Consider the following 22389-nt stretch of genomic DNA (forward strand, 5'->3'; position numbering starts at 1 on the left):
TTCCCTTCCATTAGCCCGAGTGCAGAACCAGATGAAGGGTCAAAGGTCAAATGCATGTCAACCTTTTCTAGAGCTTCTGAAAATCACTTTTATTCATTCATTCTCTTTTCAGCTCAGCCCCTTTACTCGTCAGGGGTCGTCACGGTGGAATGAACTGCCAACTATTCCAGCATATGTTGTACACTGCGGATGCCCTTCCAGCTGCAACCCAGTACTGGGAAACACCCATAAACACTCATTCACACACACACACAATCACACACACTACGGTCAGTGTAGTTGATCAGTTCCACTATAGCGCATGTGTTTGGACTGAAACCAGAGCACCCGGAGGAAATGCAGTTTTCTCTCCCATATTTGCTTCTGAAAACACTATTGGCTGGATTTAGGTAAGCTACTCTTAACGACATATTTAATGTTCTGCAAACCTGTAGCGCAAGCTGTGTATTCCCACTGTCATTCTGGGTCTCCACAGTGAGCTGGTGGCCTCTGACTGCACTCCTCCTCCTGCAGCTCCAGTGTGGTCAGTGTCTGTGGTCAGCAGGGGTCGCGGGGTCTTAGGAAGGTCTGGGTCTGGATCTTGTTAAAGTGTGATCTCTCAGCGAGTGTGTCAGAGCGCTCAACGTTCAGACGCTTCAGTAGAGCTATATTAGGACTCGTTCCCTCCGCAGACACCAGAGTCAGCGCTTCTGTCAGACAGGAGTGTGTCTGCGCAGTAGCTGCTCGTCTCAGGTCCACGGGATCTGAGCAAAGCAAACCGACGGCTCTCTGTTATCAGCGCAGGTAACAAGCAGGAGCTGTGTTTGAGGGATTGGCCAGCTGGTGTGTCTGCTAATGGAGTGTTTCCCACAGGACATCACTCACACCGACATCAACCTGTGCCTTAAACAGCTTCACTTCTGCAGCCTTGAGGACAGTTCAGACTCGCCGCGGTCAGTCTCGGTCACTGCCCGTCTGTCTGCATCTCTCAGGCCTCGTCCACATCCACCTTCATTTAAAAATAAAAAAAATAAAATCTTGAAAATGCCCTGTGCTGCATGTTGAGGGCACACCAAACCAAATGAAGAATTAAAGGAGAACTAATCTGCTTCTGTCAGTCTATTGAGACTTTCAGACTATTCAGTCTATGTGGCTCCTGTCGCTGTTCCACATCTATAATCCTCTGAGTCTATGCTGACATCATCTTCAGCAGCTCAAACACTCTAATGGCTAATGGACAGACGGATGGAGATGAATGATGGAGTGATTCCTCTGAAACTCTGCTCTGTGTGTGTGTGTGAAAGCGTTCAGATGAGATTCTGCTCGGTGTATTGATCCTGTGGCTCCTGATCTAACATTCATCCTTCAGTTTCCCACAGACGCTTCATTAAAGTTCAGCCGGCTGTCTATTCCAGATCCAGAGATCAACACAACACATTAATCATCCCGCTCTGCAGGAGAACACTCATCTGGACTCCGGGAAATCACCCTGTGTTCTGCTGAGCTCTGCTTTACACACAATATGATGGAGAATGAGTGTGCATGGGTGTTTCCCAGTACTGGGTTGCAGCTGGAAGGGCATCCTCTGCGTAAAACATGCTGGAATAGTTGGTGGTTCATTCCGCTGTGGTGACTCCTGATGAATAAAGGGACCAAGCTGAGAATGAACAAATAAATGAATCAATCAATGAAAGATGACATCCATACAGGACTTTTTTTGTCTCACTCTTAATTTCAGATAATGTAGACAGCACCCTAACAACCTGATTCTGAACTGAAGGTCATTTCTTCCCCATTGTCAGATTATTCTGCTTGATTTAAGATAAAACTTTCTTCATTTTGACTCATTATTTCTGGACACAAGACTATATTTATTTGCTTGTCTAGAAAATGCTTCTGGATTGAAGAGTTTGTCGGATGGTGTGTGTGTGTTTGTGTGTGTGTGTGTGTGTTCCTTAAGGTGGAAAAAATCAGACAAGATTGCACTGAACTAATGCATTCAGACTCCATGGGGAAAAGAAAACAGTTTCTGTATATTCAGTGTATAAATGACTCTCTGGATAATGCAGTTTCTGAGTGAATAAACAGCTGCAGATAGAGCATTGCAGCAGTGATAAGTGCACGTGTGTGTGTGTGCGTGTGTGTTCTGGATAATGTGTGTGCTGATATCAGACTGTGTTAGACCAGCATCAGTCCATTACTTTCAGAAACACTGTGAATCAGACTCAGCGCTCAGCACTAAATGCTGCTGATTTGAGGATCTGTGTGTCCTGTTTAACAGCACAGCAGCGCCCACTACAGGAGACAACACATCCTGCAGACATGAGCACCAGCGCAAACACACACTCAGGGCCTACTCACACTATGCCATCCGTACCGTGCCCAGGCCCGTTTCCCGGATCGTTTGAGAAGTGTGAGTGCGCTGAATCGGGCTCAAGCACGGTTCACTTGGCCGGCCCTGGCCCGGTTGGAAGAGGTGTGCCTGAGCGCGGTACACTTGGGCTTTGGCGCGGTACGCTTGTGTGTGAGCGCGAAACGCGCCAAAGCCCGAAACCGAAAGCGAGACGTGACTTTTAAGGGACTGTTTGATATGTATTTATTAATCATTCTTACTGTTCAGTGATCGCAAACTGCCGTAGTTTATTAAAGACGCAAACTCCTCACAGCACGCCAGCTGCGCGCCTTCAGCAGACCTCCTCATTCATGCAGCACGAGAGCTTTGATTGTTTATGAGCGCCAAAAGTGGCGGATCTGTTCGGTAAAATATCTGACTGTGTGTCCCCGCATCCCTAAGGACTGTTTGGCGAAATATTTGACTGCATGTCACTGCATAACAAACGACTGAAAGGATATAACTAGAGAAATCTCCACTGTGCTGCTAAATGAGAGCGTATGGCAAGCCGTTTTAACATTTAAACCTTGTTCTGACTATCCATAAATATATTTAGAGATATAATTATATATTTTGACAAGTCATTATTATAATTCGACTTGTCAGAATAACAATTAGAGATATCTACAATTGCAAATGTACTAGTACGAAATCAGATTGGAGATACCTGCAAATATATTATGACTAGTCATATTCCTCCATTGACTTCCATTGAAAAATATTTGCAGATATCTCTGAGTTTTGACTCGTCAAAAATCCAATTCAAGATATCTACAACTGTAACTCGACTATTAGTAAATTAATTAGAGATATCTTCAAATATATTTGTAAATATCTCTAAATATTACGAATTAAAGACATCTGTATGACTAGTAAAAACTCAGTTAGAGATATCTCTAATTACAATTGTGACGAGTCAAAACTCATTTAGATATCTGCAAATATTTTTCAATGGAAGTCAATGGAGGAATATGACTAGTCATAATATATTTGCAGGTATCTCCAATCTGATTTCGTACTAGTACATTTGCAATTGTAGATATCTCTAATTGTTATTCTGACTAGTCGAATTATAATTATGACTAGTCAAAATATAATTAGAGATATCTAAATATATTTATGGAGTCAGAACAAAGATTTAAATGCTAAAAAGGCTTGCCATAGAGAGCGCTTCTGAATAGCGCAGCAGCGATGACGTAAGCGTGCCGTGGCCCGGTATGGTGTGAGCGCGGGCCGTCGGGGGAGACGGGAGGGGGGACAAGCGTGCTTTGGCCCGGTTCGAGGCAACTGTACCTAGTGTGAGTACGGCCTCACAGTCCTGCAGTCTGTAAATATATTCATTCATTCATTTTATTTTCTGCTTAGTCCCTTTATTCATCAGGGGTCACCACAGCATACGAACCACTAAACTATCCTTCCCTTCCAGCTGCAACCTAACACTGAGAAACACCCATACACTATTGCATTTACGCTCATACACACACTCATACACTACGGCCAGTGTAGTTGATCAGTTCCCCTATAGCGCATGTGTTTGGACTGAAACCGGAGCACCCGGAGGAAACCCACACCAACACGGGGAGAACATGCAAACTCCACACAGAAACACCAACTGACCCAGCCAAGACTCAAACCAGAGACCTGAGTGCTGTGAGGTGATCGTGCTACCCACACACACATATATATATATGATTAAAAATGTATACAGGTCAAATAAATAATAATAATAATATACAGTAATACAAGTCTGCTGAATTGATGATTCTGATTGGCTGCTGGTCACTCTCAGGTTTTTTTTTTCCACAAGCCTGTTAGGATGCATTTAATATTCATCAGCATCTTAAATCCTTTAAGTTTTTAATACTTTTATTTAAAATAAAACATGAACATATATGTAGTATATCTTCTTTGCTTGAAGTTACAAAAAACAAATTACCGCTTGTGTGAGGGGTTTCTACAGCGTCTGTGGGACAGGACAGCAAATTTGGCGTTATTCTTCCGTCTGGCTGCCGTCATCAATCTCACACAATGTCTTTCCTTTTCCTGACAGTCTTTATAACATCATCGGGGAGATTTTCTGTCATTATTTTAGCAAAAAGATTAAAAAAAATTTTAAAAAGTATTTGTTGTACTCCCCCATTCACTACTCTCCAAATTTTCCCTCAGACAATGTCCACTACTGGAAAACCCGCAAGTGTGAAAAGGGTCTCTATGCTCGGTCTGGAAAATGCGTCTTGATTTCAGAGACAGTAGGTATTTGGATCAGACATGATAAAGTAAAAACAGCATTTATTGCAGTGTATGAATGTGTTTGCTAGTTCATGTCATGGATAAACTAATGTCAGCTTGTTGTACAGAAACATTAGTGTTTCAAACTTCAGTGGAATGTGTTTAAATAGAGCCTAACATCATCTACAAACACATCCATACAGCATGCTTCTGTCTGAACTGACTGATCAGCTGCATTTTAATCCATTCGTGCGTCTGTGTTGTGCATTTATTAGAGAATGGCTGCAGTCTGAAGGATTTGATGCAAAGCCACATTTCCAAATCTCTTAGGTGAACGGGCTTTTGAAAGCACCTGAGCATGGATTTGTTCCAACAATAGAGCGAGGCAGAGGCTCCAAGGTCAGCGGTTCAGCTCTCGGTGAATGCGTCAAGTGGTAAAAAGCAAACCTTGAGTGCACAAAATGATCTGCTCAAATGTAGGAGTGTATGGGAAACAACAGATGCGGCGGCACGTCTGATTCGCTGCCTTTATGTCCCCGAGCGGAGATCTTTTGTCACTGGAAGCTAAAATATGTGCATGCTTTGATGTGCTGCGCTATTTCATAAATCCAATCAGCGGCGGACAAAACCGGCAGGGAAGAAAAAGCCGGTCCAAATGTGTGTGTCTGCGTGTCAATGGCGGATCTGCAGCGTGAATGGGTATTGTGTGAAGCGTGTGGCGCAGCCTTGACTCACACACAATAACCTGCCAATCTGCTGGAGCTCCTGTGGATCTGCAGACGCTCCGCTGAAAGCTTCGACTCCTTCAGAAGCTGTGCTCACACATATTCAATACAGGACACTATCAGCCATCCTGCTGTCTGAGAGGAGAAGAAGAGGAGAAAACACTGAGAATCAAGTCTGTTCAGTGATGGAGAGAGCACGGACGGTTTGTCTGGTTTACCTCCAATGCAAATACTTTTATTGGGCTCTATTATTCATGTATGTGATTAGTCTAAAGCTCATGGCCAAAAGCATTAAGGTCGTGTCTGAATCCTCTTGTGCTGTTTTAAGGACAGATGAATCCACTCTGCACTCGGCGCATGCTCTAACAGGGCTGTGCTGATCCTCTTCATGAGTTTTGGCTTTGTTTTGAGCAGAACCTGCATTAAACCAATCAGAGTCTCGTCTCTCATTGCCTTTAAGAGTCAGTCGCGTTGCTCCGTGGTGCATTTGCTAGTTACATGTCGACTCTGTAAGAGTAAAAACTGAACGCTTCACTAGCGAGAACACAGTTAAACAGAGCATCTGCAGCGCGACGATAAAGAACCAGCCTCCTCCATTCAGCCTCTTTACTCCTTTACTTTACTCCTTTACTTTACTTCTTTACTTTACTCCTTTACTTTACTCCTTTACTTTACTCTTTACTTTACTCCTTTACTCCTTTACTTTACTCTTTACTTTACTCCTTTACTCTTTACTCTTTACTCAAAATAAAGTGAGTTTTTTCCTGAAAACAAGTAAAATAATCTGTCAATGGGGGAATGTTTTTCATTTTGACGTGATTATTCTGCTTCCCTCATGGTCAGATTATTCTGCTTTCTTTAAGTAAAAACTCTCTTGATTTTGACTCATTATTTCTGATAACAGGACTTTATTTTTGCCTGTGTAGAAAATGCTCCTTGATTTAAGAGTTTGACATGTGGCCTAAACAAGACAAGTAACTCTAAGAACAGCCTTCTTTCAGTTTATCTTCCAACAAAAGCATGAAGTCTGTATATAAATCAATGGTTCATGCGACAGTGAAGCTCCTCTTATTGGATTTGCTCTTTTCTGGTTCTGGTAACATTTCTATTTTCTGCTGAACACTGAAGACATTTTGAAGAAAGCTGCAGACCTGTAAATGCTTCAGTGGTCACAGGTTTTCAGCATTCCTCAGTACTTCTTTAGTGTTCAACAGTAAAAGAAACCTTTGAGTGTTTGAAAGCACCTGTGGCTGAGTAAATGTTGAGTAAATTGTCATTTTTTGGTTGAATTACTCTTCACATCAGTCATCCATCCTGAGCTCTGAAGTGTTGAAGAGATCTCATCGCAGCAGTCAGTCATTTCTTCTCTGCTAATACATCTCAGGCGACGCTCTGCATTTGTTTGTCTTTGTTAAATGAAGAGAAGCTGTTCTCCCCTATTGAACAGACACATTTCCAGCGATTGCATGTGATTCAGGATAATGAAGGATGCTCATTGTTCGAGGGCCGGTAAATTGTCATTTTTCGCCGCAGATTTATTACCTCATCTCTGGCCAAAGCCCAAGAGCTGGAAGGCACTGGATAAAAATAATGCCCGCTAATGGCATCTGGATATTAAATTATGTTAATGCGTCTCAGAACCATTAACAGTGTGGCAATTCTTAACAAATTGGGTATCTATTTCTCTTCTAATCCAGCCGTTTGGCTCTGGGAAGCATGAGAGAGGTGTGTTTAATCTAAAGTTAATTACTTCGCTAATGTTATTTCTTGGCGTTTGCTCTAATGGGGGATATTACAAACTTTAGAAATGTTCAGGTTTTAATAAAGGGACAATTATGTGTGCTTGAAACCAGCTCCTGATGAGATTCGACGACAATTTACTGCATTAAAACATTACATTAATGACAGAGAATTGACTAAAAATATGCAATGTTTAGATTAAAACCATTTACAAAAAACAGCTGGTTTTAAATATTGCTTACATATGAAATACATAGAAATATTTACATGCATATTTACTTCTGTGCAGCGTAATTGTGTTTATGGAGAACATTAGTGCCGACAGATGTGCTGCTTCCATTCATGTTCTCATAGGGATTTTACAGAAAGTCTTAATCCATCATTCAGACCATCTGAGGAGGTTGAAATCTCTGTTTAGAAGCACAGGAATAGGAAAACCAGACAAAAAGACAAGACTGAGCATAACAGCTTTAAAAAAGAGCAAATCCACAGTATAATCCAGTAAACCACAGGCCCAATCCAGGTAAAAACATTGGTAAATAATGCAACTATTCCTGTAAAGTCACATCTATAGAATCAATAGTTACTATTATTAGCAAACAGTGAATGGGGAAATCATGTTAGCAGCTGATGACTATTCGTACAACATTGTTCACAGTCAGTTAAATGGTGCTAGTGTTGTTCTGAAGGCATGCTGAACTGCTATTTCAGACAATTAGCAATACAGAGTCCATTAAAATGAATGAATGTGTGAATATAAACCAACTTTACCTCTATTACCTGATGTACAGTCCTGCTGTGATGTCTGCTTCCCGTTTAGAGCAGCAGGTATAGTGTGCTCTACAGTGAAAATCTGCTGTCCTGAAACTAAACTGTGAGCCTCTCCGTCTGAAAACAAATGGTGATTGGAGGAACACTGTGATGGATGTGATCAGTCGTGTCCGGGACGCTGGAGTAAAACACCATAACACCCTGCGGATGGCTGCTGGAAGGACGTTTGATTGGAGAAACACCATTTTTCTGACAGATGCCGCCATATCAGGCATGAAGGAAAGAAAGACGGCAGTGAGTGATGGAGAAAACGTGAGGGAAACTCTGGAAATGCTTGATGAAGTGCAGGACGCTCAATATAAATCAGCTTAACAGCATCATTCACACTTACAGACGACTGTTTCTGGACATAACACCGCTCCTGCTGAAGATGCATGTCCCTTCATGACCTGGAATAGAGTTCTGGCATCCTATCCTGACCTTCATGTGTGACTGGAGTCTTGTGTGATTGTTCATTAAGCATTACGAGTGTCTGCCTTGTTTCTAGTCTAAATATCTACAAACTGTTAAATCAAGAAGCATTAAGCAGACAAGCAAAACATTCTAGTCTTGTTTTCAGAAATAATTAATCAAAATGAAGAGAGTTTCACCTTAAAACAAGCAGAATAATCTGACAGAGTAATGTTGTCAAAGCTAGAACTGGATTATTCTGCTTGTTTAAGGAAAAACTCTCTTCATTTATTCCTGAAAACAACACACTATGTTGTGCTTGTCTAGACAATGCTTCTGGATTTATAGAGGTAAAGCTGGTTTGATATTCGCACTTTGGTTCATTTAGCAGTCTCTATATTGTTTATTATGTTAGTTTAAATATTGGAGGGGAATTATCATGCCTGTAAGACTTGTAAACTGCATTAACACTGTCTAATTCACTGTGAACACTGCTGTACTTTGATAGTCATTTGCTGCTAACATGATGTAAGTGTCTGTAGATATCTGGACGATGCAGACATGTTTGCACACAACATTTTAGCTCAAACTCTTGAAGCACAGGTCTTCTGGAGTCAGCAGAGAGCATGGATTGACATTAAGTGTGTAATTTACTGTATGCTGCAGCTCTTCTGTCACACGTTTACTGTATTTACTTCATACATTAATCTCTACAGATGATCATCACACACAAACAGGCATACCTGAGGGACACCCGGGGTCCTCGCAGCACCTGTTAGCAGTTTGGCTAGCACTTGCAAGGTAAGCAAAGATGCTGCTCAGTCTGTTTGGTGAGATTAGTGGATGTTTTTGTGTGTGTGTTGTTCAGATATCACTGATGTTTAATGCTTGCATATGTATGTGCTATTTGTAGCTGTTTGAGCTACACTGGGGTCAATGTCCTTTCAGAGCAGTAGCAATACACAATACAATATAATACAGGCTCAGTGCTGATGTAGAGCCAGCTTCACCTCAGTGTTGACTGTGTGGGAATGCGCTTTAGTTTGGTGGACTTGATGAGTGTTTGTCTCAGTGTTGAGAACTGTGGATTTAACGCATTTCCTTCTGAAGTGATCTGTGCAGTTGGTTGTTAAATGGGTTTGGGTGTTCAATGATGACATGCACATCTATTTGGTTTATTTGTTATTTTGCCCATGCAGTACGCCTTTTCCCCACTACTACTCCTGTTTGTTTGTTTGTTTTGCCCCACTACTATGTTGGTTTTGTTATTGTCACTTAAAAAAAATCCCTGCTGAAAAAATCCAGCTTAAAGCAGCCTAAGCAGGTTGGCTGGTTTTAGCTGGTTGACCAGGCTGGTTTAAGAAGGCTATTTCCAGGCTGGATTCCAGCTATTTCCAACCTGGTCTTAATAAGACTAATAAGAATAATACCAGCTTGACCAGCCTGGTTTCAGCTGAACATAGCTGGTTTTGGCTGGTTAGGCTGGTCAAGCTGGTTTTAGCTGGTCATCTCCCTGCCTGACCAGCTAAGACCAGGTTGGAAATAACTGGAAACCAGCCTGGAAATGGCCAAAACCCCTCTTAAACCAGCCAACCTGCCTATGCTGGTTAAATATATACCTATATAGTTGTTTTTTGGCACTTCTTAAGTATTATGCATTAGTTATTTTACTCAGATCTCCTTTTTTTTTGTTAATTTGCCTACTGCACCAACTCCTTTATTGGTTGTTTGTTGTTTTGCTCCATTTTTCATTGTTTATTTTGCCCAATGCTATTTTTTTTTGTATATTGTTTGTTTATTTTGCCCAGTGCTCCCTTTTTTGGCTGCTAATCATTTTTTGGTTGCTTGTTACTTTGTTTTTTTGGCCACTGGTCATTTATTTGTTTGTCATTTTGCCCTTTACTCTTTTCTTAGTTGTTTGTTATTGCGCCCAATACTCATTTTTGGCCACGACTGCTTTTTGGTTGTTTGTTATTTTGCCCAACACTCATTATTTTCAGGTTGTTTTGCCCACTGTTGATTTTCTGTTTTTTTTTTTTTTTTTTTTTTTACTTGTTTGTTATTTTGCTTAGTATTCATTTATTTTGGTTGTATTTTATTTTGCCCTCTACTCTTTATTTATTTATTTATTTATTTCCAATACTCCATTTTGGATAATAAAAGAAACACGTGTAAGACAATAAAACAACAAGAAATAACAATGATTAAAAATATAAAGAAATGAAGAAGAGCAGAAAGACAGAACATGGTGATGTGTATGCTGCAGCACAGCGCTCATTCAGTAAAGGCTCAGCTAAACAGGTGTGTGTTCAGTCTGGATAAACAGGTGTGTGTTCAGTCTGGATAAACAGATGTGTGTTCAGTCTGGATGTGAGTATGCCTAATGTTGGAGCACATCTGATCATTTCTGAAAGCTGATTCCAGCAGCAGTTACAGCTGAAGGCCGATTCACCCTGCTCTGACTGAACTCTTGGAGTTTCTAGTTTATATGATCCTGATGATCTGACTGATCTGTTGGGTTGTATTTAGTCAGCATATCTGTAATGTATTGAGCTCCTAAACCATTTATTGATGTATAGAGCAGTAATAATACTGTAAACTCTATTCTGAATGTAACTGGAGCCAGTGTAGAGACCTGAGGACCGCTGTGATGTGCTCTGATTTTCTGCTTCTGGTCAGGATGAGCTGCAACTGTCTGACTGTCATTGTGGGAAGGCCAGTGAGGAGTCCATTACAGTCATCCACCATGACCAGGGTGAGTTTTCGTTTGCCCAATACTTCTTGTTTGTTATTTTGGTCAGTGCTTGTTTGTTATTTTGCCCCCCAATCCTTGTTTGTTATTTTGGTCAGTGCTTGTTTGTTATTTTGCCCCCCAATCCTTGTTTGTTATTTTGGTCAGTGCTTGTTTGTTATTTTGCCCCCCAATCCTTGTTTGTTATTTTGGTCAGTGCTTGTTTGTTATTTTGCCCCCCAATCCTTGTTTGTTATTTTGCCCCCCAATCCTTGTCTGTTATTTTGGTCAGTGCTTGTTTGTTATTTTGCCCCCCAATCCTTGTTTGTTATTTTGCCCCCCAATCCTTGTTTGTTATTTTGCCCCCCAATCCTTGTTTGTTATTTTGCCCCCCAATCCTTGTTTGTTATTTTGCCCCCCAATCCTTGTTTGTTATTTTGCCCCCCAATCCTTGTTTGTTATTTTGCCCCCCAATCCTTGTTTGTTATTTTGCCCCCCAATCCTTGTTTGTTATTTTGCCCCCCAATCCTTGTCTGTTATTTTGGTCAGTGCTTGTTTGTTATTTTGCCCCCCAATCCTTGTTTGTTATTTTGCCCCCCAATCCTTGTTTGTTATTTTGCCCCCCAATCCTTGTTTGTTATTTTGCCCCCCAATCCTTGTTTGTTATTTTGCCCCCCAATCCTTGTTTGTTATTTTGCCCCCCAATCCTTGTTTGTTATTTTGCCCCCCAATCCTTGTTTGTTATTTTGCCCCTCAATCCTTGTCTGTTATTTTGGTCAGTGCTTGTTTGTTATTTTGCCCCCCAATCCTTGTCTGTTATTTTGGTCAGTGCTTGTTTGTTATTTTGCCCCCCAATCCTTGTTTGTTATTTTGCCCCCCAATCCTTGTTTGTTATTTTGCCCCCCAATCCTTGTTTGTTATTTTGCCCCTCAATCCTTGTCTGTTATTTTGGTCAGTGCTTGTTTGTTATTTTGCCCCCCAATCCTTGTTTGTTATTTTGCCCCCCAATCCTTGTTTGTTATTTTGCCCCCCAATCCTTGTTTGTTATTTTGCCCCCCAATCCTTGTTTGTTATTTTGCCCCCCAATCCTTGTTTGTTATTTTGCCCCCCAATCCTTGTCTGTTTTTTTGGTCAGTGCTTGTTTGTTATTTTGCCCCCCAATCCTTGTTTGTTATTTGGTCAGTCCTTGTTTGTTATTTTGGTCAGTCCTTGTTTGTTATTTTGCCCCCCAATCCCTGTTTGTTATTTTGGTCAGTCCTTGTTTGTTATTTTGGTCAGTGCTTGTTTGTTATTTTGCCCCCCAATCCTTGTTTGTTATTTTGGTCAGTGCTTGTTTGTTATTTTGCCCCCCAATCCTTGTTTGTTATTTTGCCCCTCAATCCTTGTTTGTTATTTTGCCCCTCAATCCTTGTTTGCTATTTTGGTCAGTCCTTGTTTGTTATTTTGCCCCCCAATCCTTGTTTGTTATTTTGCCCCCCAATCCTTGTTTGTTATTTTGCCCCCCAATCCTTGTTTGTTATTTTGCCCCCCAATCCTTGTTTGTTATTTTGCCCCCCAATCCTTGTTTGTTATTTTACACCCCGATCCTTGTTTGTTATTTTGCCCCCCAATCCTTGTCTGTTTTTTTGGTCAGTGCTTGTTTGTTATTTTGCCCCCCAATCCTTGTTTGTTATTTTGGTCAGTCCTTGTTTGTTATTTTGGTCAGTGCTTGTTTGTTATTTTGCCCCCCAATCCTTGTTTGTTATTTTAGTCAGTGCTTGTTTGTTATTTTGCCCCCCAACCCTTGTTTGTTATTTTAGTCAGTGCTTGTTTGTTATTTTGCCCCCCAACCCTTGTTTGTTATTTTGGTCAGTGCTTGAGTGTTATTTTGCCTCCCAATCCTTGTTTGTTATTTTGCCTCCCAATCCTTGTTTGTTATTTTGCCCCCCAATCCTTGTTTGTTATTTTGCCCCCCAATCCTTGTTTGTTATTTTGCCCCCCCATCCTTGTTTGTTATTTTGCCCCCCAATCCCTGTTTGTTATTTTGGTCAGTCCTTTTTTGTTATTTTGGTCAGTCCTTGTTTGTTATTTTGCCCCCCAACCCTTGTTTGTTATTTTGGTCAGTGCTTGAGTGTTATTTTGCCTCCCAATCCTTGTTTGTTATTTTGCCTCCCAATCCTTGTTTGTTATTTTGCCCCCCAATCCTTGTTTGTTATTTTGCCCCCCAATCCTTGTTTGTTATTTTGCCCCCCAATCCTTGTTTGTTATTTTGGTCAGTCCTTGTTTGTTATTTTGCCCCCCAATCCTTGTTTGTTATTTTGCCCCCCAATCCTTGTTTGTTATTTTGCCCCCCAATCCTTGTTTGTTATTTTGGTCAGTCCTTGTTTGTTATTTTGCCCCCCAATCCTTGTTTGTTATTTTGCCCCCCAATCCTTGTTTGTTATTTTGCCCCCCAATCCTTGTTTGTTATTTTGGTCAGTGCTTGTTTGTTATTTTGGTCAATGCTTGTTTGTTATTTTGCCCCCCAATCCTTGTTTGTTATTTTGGTCAGTCCTTGTTTGTTATTTTGCCCCCCAATCCTTGTTTGTTATTTTGGTCAGTCCTTGTTTGTTATTTTGGTCAGTGCTTGTTTGTTATTTGTTTTGTCCACTGTTTCTTGTTTGTTGTTTTGCCCACTACTCATCAGTTGTTGTTTTACCCTGTACTACTTCGTTATTTTGCTCACAATAGCAATTTTTTAACACCTTTATTCCAAGTTTAGATTTTAATTTAGTGTAAAACCCTAATATAATCTACATCTATAGTAAACTTTTTTTTTTACCCTGGATATGGCCATAGTATATTATGTAACGTGAAACAAACAAACAATCAATTAAACTGATCGTTTTATGTTATTGAGAGGATTGTGAATGGAGACATGAGCCTACTTCTGAAACTCTTGCCTGTTTCTGCCTCATGAGCTGAAGAACAAGAACCTGAAATTACGTCAATCCAACAGCACACAGCATCTGATGCATTCTTCTCATAACTGAACACACACACACACACACACACACACACAGCAGAATAAAGGTCTTATCAGATATAATCAATTTGAGCAGGTCTTCATTGGGAGAGAAAGGCTGAGGTTTGAGTGTTTGATTTACGAGCGGTGGATGCTGAAATCTCATTTCGGGATGTGAGCGGTGCCGCCCAGATAAAGCAGAGGGGTTTTCTGGAAATGGTTCTGGGCTCTGCTCAATTGCACACACTGATTTCCAGCAGTCCGCAGTGCTCAGATCAGTGGCCTGAAGTAAGATAACCTTGCGCAGCGGCAGGATGATTTACAGTCCCCTTAATAACAAACACTCTGTTCCTCTGATGTGTGCGCTTGTAGAGCTGGTTATAGATCCACTTTGATTCCAGCAGAAAACAAGTCTGGCGTCAGCGTGAAATATGGAGCTCACATGCTGGACGGGGACTCGGACCCAAGGCAAAACATGTAAAAAATAAATAAATGAAAGCAGGAAACACAAATAACAAAAGCTAGATTGACGAGTGTGTTGTGTAATGTGTTCTTGTAGACATGTGGGGTCCTATATAGAATCTCTCTCTGAGATGAATGAAAGCAGCACAGTGAGGTGGGGAAATAAAGGCATCTCTCCAACTCGCCAAATGTCTGACATGTCAAATTCATTTAATAAAATCTCAGTCTTGGTAGTGTTTAATGCTAGTAACTACTGAAAATCTTCCTTAGAGCAAGCATTACTGACAAATCAGTCAGTTTGTAGACTGTAAAGTTTATCTGTAACAGTTTCCATAGTTTGTGTGTGTTGTGTTTATTTGCGGTGGTGAATTGCATTATGGGATGTTGATCTCTGCTCAGTCCACTTCTGATGTATATTGATTTCACTACCTTCAAGAGTTACAAGGAAAAACACGGCACATTTACCCTGCAACTACAGGGAACGACACGGCACATTTACCCTGTAACTACAGGGAAAACACTGCAAATTTACTCTGTAACTACAGGGAAAACACTGCAAATTTACTCTGTAACTACAGGAAATGACACGGCACATTTACCCTGTAACTACAGGGAACGACACGGCACATTTACCCTGTAACTACAGGGAAAAACACGGCACATTTACCCTGCAACTACAGGGAACGACACGGCACATTTACCCTGTAACTACAGGGAAAACACAGCACATTTACCCTGTAACTACAGGGAAAAACACGGCACATTTACCCTGTAACTACAGGGAACGACACGGCTCATTTACCCTGTAACTACAGGGAACGACACGGCACATTTACCCTGTAACTACAGGGAAAAGCACGGCACATTTACCCTGTAACTACAGGGAACGACACGGCACATTTACCCTGTAACTACAGGGAACGACACGGCACATTTACCCTGTAACTACAGGGAACGACACGGCACATTTACCCTGTAACTACAGGGAAAACACGGCACATTTACCCTGTAACTACAGGGAAAAGCACGGCACATTTACCCTGTAACTACAGGGAACGACACGGCACATTTACCCTGTAACTACAGGGAACGACACGGCACATTTACCCTGTAACTACAGGGAAAAACACGGCACATTTACCCTGTAACTACAGGGAACGACACAGCACATTTACCCTGTAACTACAGGGAAAACACGGCACATTTGCCCTGTAACTACAGGGAAAAGCACGGCACATTTACCCTGTAACTACAGGGAACGACACGGCACATTTACCCTGTAACTACAGGGAACGACACGGCACATTTACCCTGTAACTACAGGGAAAACACGGCACATTTACCCTGTAACTACAGGGAAAAACACGGCACATTTACCCTGTAACTACAGGGAAAAGCACGGCACATTTACCCTGTAACTACAGGGAACGACACGGCACATTTACCCTGTAACTACAGGGAACGACACGGCACATTTACCCTGTAACTACAGGGAACGACACGGCACATTTACCCTGTAACTACAGGGAACGACACGGCACATTTACCCTGTAACTACAGGGAAAAACACGGCACATTTACCCTGTAACTACAGGGAAAAGCACGGCACATTTACCCTAACTACAGGGAACGACACGGCACATTTACCCTGTAACTACAGGGAACGACACGGCACATTTACCCTGTAACTACAGGGAACGACACGGCACATTTACCCTGTAACTACAGGGAAAAGCACGGCACATTTACCCTGTAACTACAAGGAACAATACAGCACTTTAATTCACAATTCGCATATGCTGTATTTACCCGGTAACTACAGGAAACAAGGATGTAGAAAGCTGGACTTCAAAATACACATGTATATTTGACCAGTAAGAACAGAGATAACTACAGAAGCAGTTTTAATTGCTTGAATGTCAAATTACACATTACATTTTCTTATAAAACATCTCCTATACAATTCTTGAAATGCAACAGTTGGATTACTCCCCCCTTTTCTTGCAGACAGCAGTGAAGCTAGCCTGTTTGATGCAACATTGAACGCTGACGGTGTGTAAAGCCAGCTCTGACCGATTCCACTGCCAAGTAATGTTACTGTCACATTCTAAGACTAAAAATTGTAAATGTCATTAAAATAGCTTGACTCCAAATGTCCAAAGACTCGTGTGCACTGAACACAAATCTCAGTGTTGTGGTATGACACAGTGCTGTGCTGATGGAGACGTATGTTCACATATTAAAGGAAACCCTGAAGAAAACAACCAACCAGCCTCATTCTAGAGCAAATATGAAGCAGCGCGGTGAATCAGCCTGAATATTCCCCAGCTCTTTGCATTTTTGTGTCTCATCAGGTCATTCATTCAGCAGTGCGGGGTGTAATAAACACGCTTCACCTCAGGGCTTTGGCAAAATGAAAAATACCTGATGCTCAGGCCAATGCTTTGGCTGGAAAATACAGAAATTGGCAGAGCAATCATTCTTGCGGCTTCACAAGAGCCCGGCGGCGTCTCTTCAAACAGCGCTTGTTTAAGTGCGTCTGTAGTGGAGTTAGAGGTTTATTTCCCTGAGATACTGACTGGAACTTCCACTTTAGTCCTGATAAACCATCAGCCAGACTGTTTACTAACTCATCCCAAGCTGATTTCAGAAGCACACTTATTGAGCTGAAGATCTGAGCCGCATGAATAGGAGACTCCTAATAGGTTTTCAAGATGCCACAGTCTCAATAGAGGGAATGCCAACAATCCCTTCCCATTCTAGGAGAAATAAATAAAAGTGAATGGGAATGCAATCTGTCCATCCATCAGCCGCTGTTGCTGTATAATGCCGTCTGGCTCTCGTTCAATACGGAGGTGACAGAAAGCTGCAGACGGATGAGAAGCGCAGGCCTGCTGTAATATATTGGCTGGATTTGAAAGGTGCGGAGGCTCAGATAGCTGTAATATACACCCTGATATACATGTATAAAGTCTGCGGGATCACAATGGAATCAGCGCTTCTATCTGCGGCCCATGAAAAGCCTCTGAATTCCATTACTGCCTTCTGAAACGCCGCCTGCTTGCTTTGCATTACAAAGTGAGCATCCCATTCCCATGAAGGTTTATGGTTTTCCGGCGTCGAGCTGATGGAGTTAATCCTATCAAAGCGTATCGTAGTTGAGCTTAAATGAACATGTGGACAACACATCGGCTGAAGAACTCCACACAAGCTAAACTCATTCATTGAATTTGAGTGCTGAGATGCACATTGTGTTTAAGCATTTATTTTCCTGCATTTTATTGAGGTAAGATCTAGAATTAATGTTAAACTGACATGTTTGATATAGTTACTGTAACTCGTAAGTTTAGTGGTGGACGGTGGAGCTGCTTTTATTTTCGTGAATGGTGTTTTTTATTGGCTTTGGAGAAGCAGAGTTGGATCAACTCACTGTCATTAATGTACACCAATGCAAACTGGAAAGTCTTTATGAGTAGAAAGCCTCCCACTCCCCTGTTTCCTCCTGGAAGGATGTGTGGTGGCGTATTCCTCCTGTGGCTGTACACCTTTGGTCTACTAGACTTGATAAGTGACAGCTGAACTGTCTAGTCTGCTGAACGATGTCTACTCTATAACAGACTCAACATTTCCCAGTTCTACTTGCTCCATGAGGTGCATTTCTTATTGTAGCTGGCAATTTCATGATTAGCCGGGCACTGGTTCTTCAGCCGGCCCTGAACCGAAGACACCACCTGCTCCCCTTGGGGCTGGCACAGATGAGCTCCTGGACCTGCACTGTGCTCAGTAAGTACCACCTAGGATGAAGCGCTATGGGACACACTTGCAGTGTAATTAGACTGGGTTAGTAATCTGACTTGTGTGCTTGTGTTCTGCAGAGCTGCCCATGGAGGAGTTCTGGAGGTTCTGGATGAAGCAACCCGGCTGAAGAACAGTGTGGTGTTACAGCTCACCTTCGGTTCATCTGAACACTCTTCATGGCTCTCTTTCTCCTTCACAGAATACTTGGAGCCTGCTCCAGGGATGAAGGATCAGCGGACTGATTGGAATGTTGTTCCAGGATCAGCCTAAATGTTAATCCAGGAACGTCCCTGATGAAATCAGATTACCCTCTCTTAATGCAGGAACCGATGTGAGGTCTTCCAGAAGCTGAGGACTCCTTAGCCCGGACAGGTCACTGTACTTCATCATCATGAGCGAGTGAGTCTGGGTTTCTGCAGAGTGTCTTTCTGGACTCTCACCAAATGCTAAAGCTGCATGATGCCTTTCCCTGTAGATCACGACTCCAGCTATGCCTTTGCTGTCCCTCAACCCTCTCTCATCAGTTCTGGACCCTTAGCAGGAGGCAGGCCACCTTTTATTACAAGTCCAAGCTAATGCCAAAAGTTCAGCATCTCCAAGAGGCATGGACCAGCATGGCTCTTCCAGAGACGCCCACCTTCACAGACGTCTACACGACATTCACAACCCATGTGTGTAGCTGTACTTTTGCTGCATCCCAAATGGAAATTACAGGAGTTTTCCAGGAGAAATAACAAGACGGGAGGGTGGCGGGAGACGGGTCTGAAATACAGGACACTCCCAGGACTGTTGGCAGGTATGGTTTATGCTAATGAGGCAGAGATGGGCACTAGTGGGCGGGGTTTTCCCCTCTGATTGACATTCTCCCTTTGTATGTGTCATCAAAAGTTCTGTTTATATCAAGTCTGACTAGAACAAATACAATGCACATCTGTACCATTAGAGAATGCTGGAGACACACACACACACATACACACACTACTGGGTTTAAACCCCGCAAAAAAGTGAGACTCTCATATTAGGTCCACTTTTGTGCTTGAATTTCTTCAAGCTGAGACCCTAAAGTCCACAAACCGGATGTGTTTCAGCACTACAGTATATAAATTACATCATTCTGACAGAGGCCTGATGTCCTTTATGACAGAGACGGTGTTTAACAAGACTTCATCACTGAACTGCTGGAGTGCTGAGCTGATCCATCATTATGAGTGACACATCAGTGTGCGCGTGTGTGTGTGTGTGTGTGTGTGTGTGTTCTGCGAGTCTGACAGTGATCTACTGCTTGTCAGGGAAATCAACAATTCCTCTGATGTATTTTTTAATGATGGTTTGATGAATTATTCCTGTAAACAATATCAAAAGTTCTGACTTTCTGAACCCATTAGTTGGACTCTATTATGAGAAAAACACCCATCTGTGTGTTGTTGGTGTCGTATCAGCAGTGGTAATTCACAGACTGCATCAGCGTGCTCTTCTGTTCTCGATGGTCTTTTCACGGTGTGTTAAGAGTGGTCATTATGTGATGAGCTGTTAACAGCGGTTCTCCAGAATCTCTCTGAACAGCAGCATCAGACCCGGCCTCCCCCGTAAGGTGCTTACAGCCTCAGATGATGAAGACCCATTCAATCTGTAGATCCCCTTAAAGGGAACATGCACACTTAAACACTACAGCACACGGCCTCGTTCAGCTAATCTGACAACCTGAGAACAACAGCGAGAGAGAGAGTCTGAGACAGGAGACAGTAATCCAGCTGGAGGAATGCTGAACGCCATGTGTAGATGACCCTATTCATCAGCTTCTGTGTTAATCCTGTGCTGGAGGAGTGATGGACCACATCATCAAAGCACATTACATTCAGTAACGGTGCAGACCGATTATACACTCTCAGAAATAGAGGTGTGTGAGCTGTCACTGCCTTTTCAAAGAGTACAAATTTGTACCTAAAAGGTCCATATTAATACCTCAAGGGTGCATATTAGTGCTTAAAGTACAAAAGTGTTCCTCTTAATTTTATTAGGCACTATATATACTTTTGAGAGAGCAATATGGAGCCTTTAAGTACAAATTACCTCTTAAAAAGGTGTCAGCACAGTGACCGCTCGCATAGCTTTATTTCTGACTGTACATGTTATTGATAGATGAAGAGTTCACCATATACAGCTGAACACTCATTACAATTTCCCATGTGGGCTGATCATTTAGTTTCTTAAATATTTCCCAAGTGATGTTTAACAGGCCTGTTACATTTTTATTCACCCATCACGCCTCTTTACAGTAAGTGAAATGCTGAAGATAGCACACAGAGATGGATTTTAAAGAAGGGGTATAACCGGTCTCCTTTAAGAGAGAGAGCTGCTGCTTTGTCTAGTGTGTGTGTGTGTGTGTGTGTGTGTGTGTGTGTGTGTGTGCTGCAGTTTATCACAGAGGTGTTTGATTTCTTTATTGTTTCCTCTTTCCTCCATTGTCCTTGTCGGGCTAAAAATAGATGGAGTTTTTCTTCTTGATCTCCTGCAATTTGTCTGACATGATTGCCGCTTTGACATTATGGGCTGAGGAAGGAGACGGTGACCTCGCTCGTGCCGTGTGGTCCGGCTGAAGATCAAACGCCTGGAGAACAGGGTCACGCTGGAGATTAGGTCTGCACGATAGTTAGAAAAACTAACATTGCAGTATTTTGCTGTTCTGTGGTGTACAGTTGAAGTCAGAATTATTAACCCCCCTTTGAATTATTATCATTTTGTTTAAATATTTCCCAAATGATGTTTATCAGAGCAAGGAAATGTTCACAGTGTGTCTGATAATATTTCTTCTTCTGGAGAAAGTCTTATTTGTTTTATTTCGGCTAGAATAAAAGCAGCTTTGAAGTTTTTTAAACACTATTTTAAGGTCAACATTATTAGCCTCTTTAAGCAATACATATTTAGATTAGTCTACAGAACAAATCATTGTTATACAGTAACTTGCACAATTACCCTGTTATGTTTTTACAGAACTCTGCAGAGCCCTGCTGATGAGCGAGCTGAGTTTTGTAATGTTGATTTGGGAAATGTTTGGTGTTTAACACATTATAGCTCCGTCTCTCCGTGTTCAGTGATGTTCTTCTGTGTTTGTTTCTCTTCAACCTGATTTCACACACTGTTTGCGTCTGCATAACTCTGCGTTCACTTCGAGTCTAAATAAAGGGGTTTTCTCTCTTAATCGGCTCCTGATCCAGACACGAGTAATGCATGTAAATACAAACTCCTCCTGGGGTGAAACGCTACAGCAAATCAGCTCAGAGATGTGCTTAATCTCACTTATTTCTCTGTCCGCTTATCAGATCAGCCGCCGGCTCTCGTCTCCTCATTTCTGTGTCAGAGAGGAGGAAAACACACACACACACACACACACACCTAATAACGACTGTCAGAGCACACTCCTCTTGCTTTTTCACTGTTATTCTACAGCAAACACACAGTTCTTCCGCTTCCCCAGTGTCAGAGTATTCCTCTTGCTTTAATAAGTTCATTTTGACTCATTATTTCTGAACACACTACATGTTTAACGTGTCTAGAAACGCTTCTTGATTTAAGGATGTTCAGATATGTGAACTGTAAACTCTGAGTAAAGCATTACCGCGGTGCACAATACACAGAGATGTGATGAATATAGATGACGGTGCTTCACTAAACATGCAGGACTTTCCATGGCCTTTCAGTAATAGCCCTGCTCCAATCCACAGCTGAATTTGCGGTAGCGTCCTCTCCAGAACACTCACTCCACACACGCTGCTGGTGTTGTCTGATATGCACTCGACAGCCACAGTTTGAGTTGCGGATCGCATTGCTGCACATCTCATTATCAGCGCAGCTGGAGGAAGATTCAAGCATCACAAGCTCCTCTCCAAAAGCATTATGGCGTCAGAGGCCAGCGGCTGCTCTTGCCGTGTGTGTGTGTGTGTGTGTGTGTGTGAGAGAGAGTGTGTGTGAGAGTGTGTGTGTGTGTGTGTGTGTGTGTGTGTGTGTGTGGTGGATGAAGGAGAGTGTTTATCTGAGCGAGTGGATGGAGGTTGATGATGCTCTCAGATGCTGGCGTCGCTCCACCGCCGCTCCAGAGGACTCCACCTTCTCCATAAACATGCGCATCAGC

At 42.1% G+C, this 22389-nt stretch overlaps 2 long non-coding RNA genes across 4 annotated transcripts; one reads left to right on the forward strand and one right to left on the reverse strand.

The window, feature by feature from the left end:
* Positions 1-4195: 4195 nt before the first annotated feature.
* On the reverse strand, positions 4196-8311 carry LOC141378128 (uncharacterized). 2 transcript variants are annotated; one of them, XR_012391873.1, is made up of 3 exons: positions 8228-8311; positions 7837-8085; positions 4196-5460 (listed from the first exon to the last, which is right to left on the reverse strand). It is a non-coding gene; the product is annotated as an uncharacterized lncRNA (long non-coding RNA). The 2 variants fall into 2 exon arrangements; XR_012391874.1 differs by lacking the exon at positions 4196-5460 and adding an exon at positions 6243-7475.
* LOC141378127 (uncharacterized) lies at positions 4841-21459 on the forward strand. Of its 2 annotated transcripts, XR_012391871.1 has the most exons (6): positions 4841-5528; positions 9003-9087; positions 10966-11041; positions 18460-18659; positions 18736-19056; positions 20747-21459. It is a non-coding gene; the product is annotated as an uncharacterized lncRNA (long non-coding RNA). The 2 variants fall into 2 exon arrangements; XR_012391872.1 differs by lacking the exons at positions 4841-5528; positions 9003-9087; positions 10966-11041 and adding an exon at positions 16817-18245 and having other exon boundaries at positions 18338-18659; positions 20747-21030.
* The last annotated feature ends 930 nt before the right edge of the window (positions 21460-22389 follow it).

The sequence above is a fragment of the Danio rerio genome, chromosome 16 (genome assembly GCF_049306965.1).
Source record: "Danio rerio strain Tuebingen ecotype United States chromosome 16, GRCz12tu, whole genome shotgun sequence".
NCBI lineage: Eukaryota > Metazoa > Chordata > Actinopteri > Cypriniformes > Danionidae > Danio > Danio rerio.